This window comes from Condylura cristata, unplaced genomic scaffold (genome assembly GCF_000260355.1).
Source record: "Condylura cristata isolate star-nosed mole 26May11 unplaced genomic scaffold, ConCri1.0 scaffold00014, whole genome shotgun sequence".
Taxonomy (NCBI): domain Eukaryota; kingdom Metazoa; phylum Chordata; class Mammalia; order Eulipotyphla; family Talpidae; genus Condylura; species Condylura cristata.
In genome coordinates this window covers 39003953-39014864 of record NW_004567115.1, presented here as the reverse complement: position 1 = coordinate 39014864, position 10912 = coordinate 39003953, and positions in this window count along the sequence as shown.

Here is a 10912-nt window from a genome sequence, read left to right as displayed (position 1 = left end):
GAGGGGAGCAGTAGCTGGGTCAGGAGAGGTCTGCCGCGCCATGTGGATCACCTCAGGGGCAGGGATCGAACTCGCACTGAAGGGCTGTGGCTAGCTTGTAGTGTAGCACTTTAACCCATTGTGCCACCAGGGCAGACCACCACCACACTTTTAAATTAATAAACGAGGTGGGTGGCAGAGAGAAGATTGACTTGGAAAACCTCAGTTCTAGAGCTAGAAAGAATCAGAGACCAGCGCTACATTGCTCTGATGAGACTCCCCGGTAAGGTTCTAGCCTACTGTAACATAGTGGACTTCTCTATAGATTTGAGGAAATAAATCTAAAATGGTTACATCTTGCAACCATTTGATGTTTGATAATGTTTTCCAAAAGTAAGGGTTGATTTGTGCTCTAAAGGTATAAAGGGATCCTGTCAGGTGTAAGTTAAGGGAGCTGATTTCATTATCTGTGCTGACCTCCAGTGGTAGAGGTAAGAAGTCACCCGGAGGGGACCCTGTTAATGCATCCTGGAGTGGAAGCTTACCTACATCACAGAACGGGGTTCCCAGTCTCCAACCACCTTGCAGGTGTGGCTCTCCTCTTCAGAAATTAGAGTATCACCCCTATAAATCTAAACACCTACAAGCACTGAAAATCAAAGCCTAACCTTTAGGTACAGGTTAGAGAAAATATTTTGAATATACCAAGTTTTAATCAGCAAACATTTACTGAAAATGAACCTTGGGTCAGGCACTGTTCTAGGCTCTTAGAATAGAAAGGTCAATAATACAGGGTTTCTGGCTCAAGGGACTCATAGTTCTTGGCCTGAATGAAAAATCAGCAAATCTTTATAGTCAGCGTGATGTGCACTAAACAGACATTATAATGATCTTTCTCATATTTTCCCTCCAGACAGCAGTGGTTCAACAAAATGCAGATGAAGAAATACAGGGAAACTCTGTTTCTCTCCCAACATCTAAATTAAAGTTTTCATAGCCATCTCTCCAGGCTTTTATAATATGCAGAGGTCCCAAGAATGATGTTTTTATCAAACCCACACTCCCTTACCTGAGGTGAGCCAGACATCACAGGATGCAACTCTGACCAGATTATTTTACCTGTCTTCCATAAAACTCAAATCTAGTCTATGAAAGACTTTGAAGAAAAGCAAAACACTTTCCAATTACTTACATTAAAAAATACCTGTTAACTTCATTGCTTTGTTATTTTTCCAATATCAGCACAGAAGAAACACATTGGCTTTTACACTAATATTAGTAACAGCCAAGTTGCATCAGTTATCAGAGAAGACAAAAACACAACTTGGTAGCTTGGTATTTTCCAAGCAAAATAATAGAAGAAGCAACTTTAAAAATATTTTAAAATATGCCAAGTTACAAATTAAAGTAGAACATGGTTGGAAGTATGGTAGTTTAACAAACAGAAAAGAATTTAGTAAGCAGTCTTGTGGAAAAAAAATAAATATGTGACTTTGTCATGCAAAGGGGAGTAGAAAAGAGGCAGTGTGCACTGATCTGAACAGGGAAACACATTTCAGTTAAACATGAAAATATTCATCCATACTAGGAATAATGCTTTAGATATAAACATCATGTTTTAGATATAAACATCCTCAGGTGAAAGAAAACTTACGATTTGTCACTTAGCACACCTACTGTCGAAGAACTGTGAAAAGAAGTTCTCTAGATAGAAAGAAAATAGTAAGAGAAAATGCCTAAAAATTCCAGAAATAAAGAATAATGGAATGGGCAAACAGGGCTAATTTATATAGACTATGCTTCTTGTGAGTTTCTGAAATCACATTCAATGATTAAATTAAGTAGTTAAAGGTACAGGGTGAAAAAGCTACTCTTACCTCAAACAAAAATTGATTCCAAATGGATCAAGAATTTAAATGTCAGAATTAAACTTTAAAATGTGTTATAGAAAATATAGGTGAATGAGACCCAAGACGACATTTAACCATAAAAAGACTAAAAATTTTAATTGCACCAAATTAGAGCTCCTTTTGTCCGAGTGAAGAGACAAACTATAAACCAGAAGAAAATATTTGCAGCTCATAAAACCTACAGAGAGTAATTTATGTGAATAAAGATTAAGAAGCATTTATGAATTAATTAAAAAATGATAACGCAATACAAAATTAATAGAAATATCACAGAAGAAAAAAAAACGGCCAATTTATCATATAAAAACCCGCTCAGCCGGGGCCCTCCCTGGTGGCGCAGCGGGTTAAAGCACAGCACTGAGAAGCTGAGGCCACTTTCGCATGAGTTCGATCCCCGCCTGCCCTGAAGGAGATCCACATGGCGAGGCAGACCTCTCCTGACCTGCCCGCTGCTCCCCTCAGCAGTGTACTTCATCGATCTGCCTGTCCTGCTCCCTACTCTGTCTCTGGTGAAGCCTCTCGCCACTCCTGCACCTCTGGCCTGTACCCCAGTTCTGTATGTACAAATAAATAATCTTTAACAAAAAAAAAAAAAAAAGCAACTAGGCCTGTTGCTTAGACATTCACATAGAAGCAACAAAACATTTCTTTTAAAAAAACAGGAGAGGGGCCCTCCCTGGTGGCACAGCAGGTTAAAGCACAGCACTGAGAAGCTGAGGCCACTTTCGCATGAGTTCGATCCCCGCCTGCCCTGAAGGAGATCCACATGGCGAGGCAGACCTCTCCTGACCTGCCCGCTGCTCCCCTCAGCAGTGTACTTCGTTGATCTGCCTGTTCTGCTCCCCACTCTGTCTCTGGTGAATCCTCTCACCACCCTTGCACCTCTGGCCTGCACCCCAGTTCTGCACACATAAATAAATTTTTTAAATCTTAAAACAAAACAGGAGAGGGCCTCCCTTGTGGTGTAGGGGTTAAGCTTCAGTGCTCTCACTGCTGTGGCCTGAGTTCAGTCCCTGGCCGGGGAGTTGATCCATCTGTGCAGCAGACCTCTCTTGTCTTGCCCCCTTAGTGTTATTTTAGTAGGTCTGTCTGTTCTGTTTCCCCTTGTCTCTAGTGAACCCTCTTTGGCCTACACCCCAGTTCTCTTATACGTAAGTTTTTTTTTTAAAAGAAAAGAATCAAAAATATAAATTCAGCATAGACATTACTCTTGGGGCTGGAGGGTGTGAAGCAGGGTATAGTAGGTTAGAGTTTTAACTTCTGGTAGGCGCACAGGTGATCACTATTTTATTTAAATACATGTTACATGATTTAATATATAATGTGTTGGGTCCTTTGCCTAGACAGACCTCCCCACCTCCCCCACAGAATCATATGCACACTGTTGTGTGGAAACAAAGAATGAGCCATGGGTGCTGGAACAGAAAAACAGGAGGCACTGAAGTGTTCCTGCCTTGTGTTTGCTACCTTATGTTTACATGACTGTTCTTTGACCCCCATGTTATTGTCGCATGTTATTGACGCACTTGCTGAGAGCTTCCGCCTCCCCCCAGCCCCAGGTTCCATGCTGAAGGGTATAAATGGGGAAGGAGAGAAGAATAAAGGGTGCCTTTGCTTGCTGACCAAGAAGTGTGTGTTTTAATCCTGACGTCCTTCGCTCAGACCATCTCTGCTGTCGTGCTGGCGTGGCATAATGTATTATATAATATAGGTAACAGTGCCTTATATAATTATATGAATATGCTTTTTTCCCCAAATATATTTACACGGGGACCCAAGAATAGCTAAAGATGAACAGTGTATCAAGGTGTGCGATGAACCCAGCATTATGATTAATACAATCTCCTGTACATTAAGCTTTTTTTTACACTTTAAAAAGACAAGTTTACCATGAGAAAGGGAAAAAGAGAGGCACCTGTATAGTTACAGGCAGGCAGGAGAATTATCTATTTTAAGCCATTTTAAAAATAAAACAACAAAAGAATTTTTAGCAAATGGAATGTAGGGCTTTTTTGTTGTATCTTTAACAATGTTTTACTTTAAATTTAATTCTGCACTTACTTTCGATTCTTCCAATTTCTTTTCCACGTCTATTAAATACGTGGCACCTACTATTTCGTATGCAGGTGGGAAAGTTCAGAATATATTTTTTAAAGGTCTATTTTCTGCACCATGCTATAGCATAATGCTTCAAGTAAACTGTTTTTTCTTTTCTAGCGGTCACTGTCATCTAGAAACAGTGTCATTTCACTCTTCAAGTGTATGAGTTGATTCTGTAGCCCAGGATATGGTTAAATGCTATAACTACAGAGTTCAAAGTCTCAGCACATTAATCTGGCAGTTGTTGGTCACCTTCATTTTAACACTAAATTAGAAAGGGAAAGTTTGAACTCTAAAGTTAAAGCAGTTGTCATGCCCAAAACATTTGGGGACTTTATTTCTTTTACTCTTTCCCTGCCTAACTGTCACACATCCTGTATCAGGTGAGAGGCCCCCACACTCTGAGGGTTTTCCCTTCATGCTCCTTGGCACCTGAGAGCAGACACTCCACCTAGAAGCATTTAAGTATTTGGTATATGAGCATGACAATTAAGGGAACATGGTGTGAATGTAGCCTTCAGTTCCTGAAGACAAGAGCGCAGAGATGGTATGTGGGTCCAGTATCTAGCAGGTATCCATCTTTGAGAGCAAATCCCTTTCCTTTCTGTCATGACTTCTTGGCCGGACCAGAAAGATGGTGGAGCAGTGCAGCCAAGCAGCAACCATCAGTGTCGGGCGCTGCTGGTCCTTCTGTGGTCAGCAGACCTGTCTTCTTGTTGATTACAGGTAGGTTGAAAATGTCTTCTTGGTAATTTTCCTTGAGTCTCCAATTGTGGCAGGATGAACCTCCGTTCAGGACAACTGCTGAACGACATAGGAACACAGGTTGAATTTTACTGCTCCACAGGCCTAGGTTAGAGTAGCAGGTCTGTAGGTCTTGTCTTTTGGCCCAGGGCCACACTCGGGACACATTATGATGCCTCTACTGATCTGGAACTTGGTGGAGAATGGGCTGCCCATCCCTGTGTCTAGGGAGATGTTAAAAGTAAAATGATAGAACAGCGAGATTGGCATCTACCTATGGGAGGTAGGGGTTTCAGAAATCAGGACTTCTTATCTGATAGCCATATTCTTTAAAAGGAGGCTGATAAGCCCCTGGGATTTTAAAGCAATATAACCCCGACTAGCCCATATGTGAAACTATTATTTCATGAGTGTCCCAATCCATCCTGAAAGCCATTCTCAGTTGTGAATGCAATGTCACAGCTCTTGTGTACGCTGTGATCCAGCAAAGCCTGCTAACTTATGTCGATCCTGTCGGAAGTGGAGCAAAGACCCAAAGGCCTACAGGTTAATATTCCACCTGGGGAGAGTGCCAGTGTTTTATAACCGATAGCTTTTATCTTCTTAGGAGCTGTGGGCAGGCACCATTTGAACACAAGTTAATTTTTCAGAAAGGCCTTTTTCTACTTCCTGTCCCTATTTAGTTTGGTTGGGGTGATGGTGGGTAGCAGAGTCGTTGTTGATGGAACAGGGCTGGAGAAACTGTTCACCCTGTTCTGTAAAGACGCTCCTGACTCTTCATTGACAAGGCATTTCAGCACAGCACTGGAATAAAATCCAGTACTTTTGGAACATCTGATATAGAGGGGCTGCTTCCACCATTCCTGAAAACACACAATTTTTCGAACATACACGTCTAAGGAGAAAGTTTTTCTTGAATAGATAAACGTGAGTCACTTTAGCTATCTTTCAAGGAGGAGAAGCTGCCTTCTTTGAAGTTTTTCTCCCTCTGTGGTCCTGAAAAGCAGGGTGTTTCTTCCAGTGCTCTTGAGCTACGCTGACACATCGTGGAGTTTGTTACTCACATCAATTATTCTTAAAACTCTTTCTTTGTTCCTGGGTGTCAGACCACAAGTTAATTTAGTAGGAAACGGAAGTAAATCCTTCACTAATGCCAAATGGCCGAAGGATATTTGGCGACAAGCAGTTTGGTAAACATTCTATCCTGAATTTAGGGTTGCCAGAGGAGAATGGCCATCTGAGAATGCTGAATTGCAAAGATTTAGTTATATTAGCGATCTAGAAATAAAATGGAGAAGGCAGTAATTATATAAAGTTAGATTTGGATATATCGACTCCTCCAGAAGTCAGACACCCTTATGGTTTTATAATCATCATTAGCTGTGAATTACCCCAAAGCATAGCCAGCCCCATTGAAAATGTTAACAGGTGGGAGGGTTTTTTTTTTTAATTTTTTAGCTTTTAAAGACAGTATTCATTTGAGGAAGCCCTCTCCCTGGTCAGGTGGAGCTGGGCCTCTTTTTCTTCTCTGTTTGGGTTGAGCAAGGTTGTTATTGTCTAAAAGTGTTCTGTCTTGCCAGGCTGACCTTTCTGGTTCATTTGGCAAGAGAGAGCACTCGTTAAGGGAGGCTTTCTTTATTTTTTAATTTTGGGGTGTCATGCCCATTAGTACTTCTGAGATACCACCTTCTCCTGAATTAGCCTTAGGATATATGGACAAAAAGAAAACACAAAGGATATATGGACAAAAAGAAAACACAAGAGAACCCACTGCCACATCATTCCCTGGGTTTCCCTCAGCCTCCCTTCTTCTAGCCACTCTCAGACTCTTCAGTATGCGTTATGAAATCCTGGCTTTTTAACTATGTTCAGCAGGAGGAATAGGGAACACGGTCTCAGCTCCATCTCAATCCCCTCTATAGAGTTTTCACATAGATTCTACAGGAACTCCATTGGAATTGAGAAACAGCATAAATTTCAGACCTCTCTAGGGACACGTAGAATGATCTACATCAGAGTTTTCTCCAGTGCCAGCCCTCTCCCCAGGTCATTTTTTTTAAAAAAATCAACCTTATTTGGCTTAATACTCATACAACAATAAATATCTTATTACATACAATTAAATGTGCTTATTTTAAGACTGCAGTTTGGTGAGTTTTGAAAAATTTCTTTATCTGTGTAGGTACCACTCCCATCAAAGGTCTCAGATACTTTTATTACCCCCAAATCTTCCTTGTCCTCTTTTGCTATTGACTAGACCCCTAGTCCCAACCCAGGGAAGTACAAATATGATTTTTCTCACTACAGTTTAGTTGTCGTCTGTTTTAATCCTCAGTAAAAATGGAGTCATAGATCCTATACTCTGTGCCTGACTTGTTTCAGCAAGATGCTTCTAACATGCATCCCTGTTGTGTATATTGGCGTTGTGTCCCTTTTCATGGATGTGTAATATTCCATTGCATGGCTGTGTCTCCATTATGTGTCCATTCCCCTCGTGATGAACATTTGTGTTCTGTTTTAGTCCATGTGAAGAAAGGTGCTGTGAACATTCATGTAGAAGTCTTTTGGTGGATGTAGATTTTCATTTTGCTTGAATAAACACCCAGGAGTGGAATGGTTGCCTTAGACAGGAAGTGCATAATTGGCTTCATGGCCAAGTTGGGAGAGTTACTTGGTAGAGGGTGAATGAGGCATGCCCTCCAGCAACAAGTCACTGATTTCTGCCACCAACCTTGTGAACTAAGAAATGATTTTCTCCCTAGTTAGTCCTCCAGATAAGAACACTACCTGGCTGGTACCTCGATTGGGAGGAACCTAGCTAATCTGTGCTGGACTCCAGACTCAGAAACTGGGAGGATGTGAAGTCCTAGGCTATGTCACTTATACACATCGTCTCTGATTGTCACAGTTGCTCTGTAAACATGACGCTGCTTATGATAATCTTTATCTGAATAAGAAGACCGAAGTTCATAAATGTTTTGGGCGTTCTTACAGTTGATGAGTGAATTTAAGATCTGTGGCCAGATCTTGCTAACTGCAAGCCAGTGAACTTTCCATCTTATGATGCTGCTTCCTACTTCTCACGCCATTTTGTTTTTGAGTTTCTAAGGGCCTTGCTAGCTTCAGTCCCCCAGATGCCCAACTTCTGGCATCCTCATGTCGTTAACCCTTACCTAGAGCCAGGCTTGCAGCCCAAACTCAGACAGCTTCTTCATGCTGTACTTTAACCCACGGTGCCACCAGGGAGGGCTGGATCTGCCAGTTTTCAAACAAGGTTGACTCTGACTGTAGCTTTCCAACTCTATGCTAGAATAGAGCTCACCTTCCTTGAAACTGACCTCTGAAAAGGGTGTGGTGAAGTTTAGTTCTTGGCCATCCTGAGGGCAAGTTCTGGAAAAGTGAATTTGTTCAGGTTGTTTTCAGGGATCTGTTCCTTTGCTCTTTCCTCCAGCTATGAAGGGACCATGCAGAGGTCCACTCCTTTCTGATCTATTGCTTTGCCAGCTCTCCCTCTGTTAATCTGACTCACAAGACTGGAGCACTAGGAACAGGTGGGAGGTTTGCCCAGTCTGTTTTACAGACACATGCTGTTAGATTCTATTGTGCGTTTTGGCTTTGTTTTTAATTTGGTGTCCTTTGGGGAAGTAAGCAGTGTGTAGAGGGCAGAACCAGCAAGGACTGGGAATCTGAAATCCCTGGGCTCATGTTCAGACACAACTACCTCCAGCTGTGTGACCTTAGGTGACTTTTTTCCTCACCTAGCTTTCATTTCCTCAGTTATAAACTTGGGCTAATAACATGTATTTCATTAGATTCTCATGAGGATTAAGGGAGCTGTTTGCATAGTGCGTGGCATGGAAAAATTGCATAAGAATAACTACTATTATGAGCACCTGTGGCGAATGCTATTAGGAAATATTAGCCGTGGTGTTTCACCATCTGCATCTCCACTTCCTTCTATTACCACCTCCTTCTTCTATGCTGTCAAGTTTGGCTGTTAGTCATGAGGTTTTCAAGGTTCCCAAGGAAATTGTCACAGCAATGCCTCCCTGGTGAAAGGGGTTCATTCTAGCACTGTGAAGCTCTCCACAGCCACTGCAGCACTGAGTTCCATCCTCGGCCAGGGAATTGACCCTCATGGTGCAGCAGACCTCTCCCAACCCACCCACTGCTCCCCTCACAGTGTATTTCAGACAGTCTGCCTGTTCTGTTCCCCACTCCGGTGAATCCTCTCTCTCCCTCACTTCTGAGCCTGTACCCCAGTTCTTGCATGCATAAATAAGTAAATCTTAAAAAAAAAATTGTCACAGCATGGGCCTGAGATAGCCAGCAAAGGACATGGAGAGGCGCCAGAACTGGGGAGCAAAGAGCACAAGGGACTGTGGTGATACAGCACGGGGTGGGGTGTGTGGTGGTGGAACCACAGGGACGATAGCTGAGGATCACATACTGTTCCCAAATTAAAAAAATGAAAGAAGATAAATAAAACATAAAAAGAGAGATTTGTCACAGCAGGACTAATGACGGCCAGGTGTGACACAGAAAAGCTGACCTAGCAATAGTACATCCTTCCCCTCCCCTCTCCGCCTCCAGGTCAGTCTTCAGAGCTGGGAATGGAAGGAAACCTGGCACTGGGTTAGGACTGCAGGTGCATGTAAGAGTCCGGTCAGCCCAAGGGCCCAGTCTCCTGGCAGACACAGGGTGGCTCTGCACACGTATGACGTGCAAGGGCAGCCCCATGGGCCTGCAGGTGAAGCCTCTCATATTGTCAGCACCAGGACTGCCAGATCACATGTAGGTTTCCGTGGGGAGCCAAGCTCCTCTCCGCTCTTCACTTTCTTACCTATGACCTAATTGGATGTCAGAAGAGATTTAAAACACCAAAGGAATTCCAGAGACGCACATTTTAGAATGCCTTCTTGATCATCAGCCTACATCCTAAATCATTTCTCATCAACTTAACTTCCCCACCTTGATGTGCAGGGTTTCCATGCGATCACGATCTGCACAACGGGAATAAAGATGGCCGTTCCTTTCCAACCACATCCTCGGACATTGCTAACGGCATCCTTGAGACCCACCCATCATAGAAAACCTAGTGAGGAAATCGACATTCCTTGCTGAGCAAGTATCAGGGGCATCCCATGCGGTGTTAAGGAGCTTCTCCCTCCCCCCGTAGCGTGGCCTGGCCCTCTGGGTGTGTGGGAAGTAGGGAACCCCAGGGGCCACATGTTGACCCTACTTCAGGATTCGCCAGAATCACCTGTTTTCATTCGTGAGCGAGTTCACCCAAGTTACTTTTGCTTTCTCTTTGGATAAATAGTAGAGATTAGGATGCTGGCCAAAGGCCACCTTAGCCAAGAGTTAGCCTTCTCATGCTCTGCTCTGCAGTTTTCCTCCAACTTAAAGGAGACACCACCTCTAAGTGGGTGTTCCTTGTTAATCTTACCACAATCTATTTCACAATCCCGAACTCAGGGGCTAAAATGTATCTTATCTGTTTTAGCAGAAAGCCTGGTCAAGAAGTTGTAAATGCTGAATAATTATTTGTTGATTGAAAACTTGAAATCCCCCAGAACACATTCAGGGCTAAACCTGCTGGCTTGACCGTTAGGTCCTGGGGGCTCTCCAGTGGTACAACAGTGATAGGTGGGCGACCCCACAGCTGGACTCTAGGGATCCAGGGCCGCCTTTGCTGCTTATGTGCCCTTGGCCAAACTGCTGTTTTCACGCTCTGTAAATTGGGGCTACCCCGTAAGGTCCAGAGGATTGTGTAAGTGAATTAGAAACCACCTGATAAACAGGGCACAAAGTTGGAACATTGTATGTATGGAGAATTTTACTGGCTCTATTTCAAGATTTACTCCTGAGTGTAGGCCGGAGGGGCTTGAGGAGGAGGGGGAGAGGATTCACCAGAGACAGAGTGGGGGAGCAGGACAGGTGGATCTACTGACATATACTGCTGAGGGGAGCAGTGGGTCAGACAGAAGAGGTCTGCTGTGTGCTATGTGGGTCAGCTCCCTGGCTGGGGATCAAATCTTCGCAATAGTGGCCACCAGGGAGGCCCTGTATCAATGACAAGCTGACGGAACTCTAGAATGACCTGTTGTTCTATAGTGCTTTTTACTCCACCAGACCACTTTTGTGTTTCCTTTTGTTGCCCCTATGCCAGCGGGAAA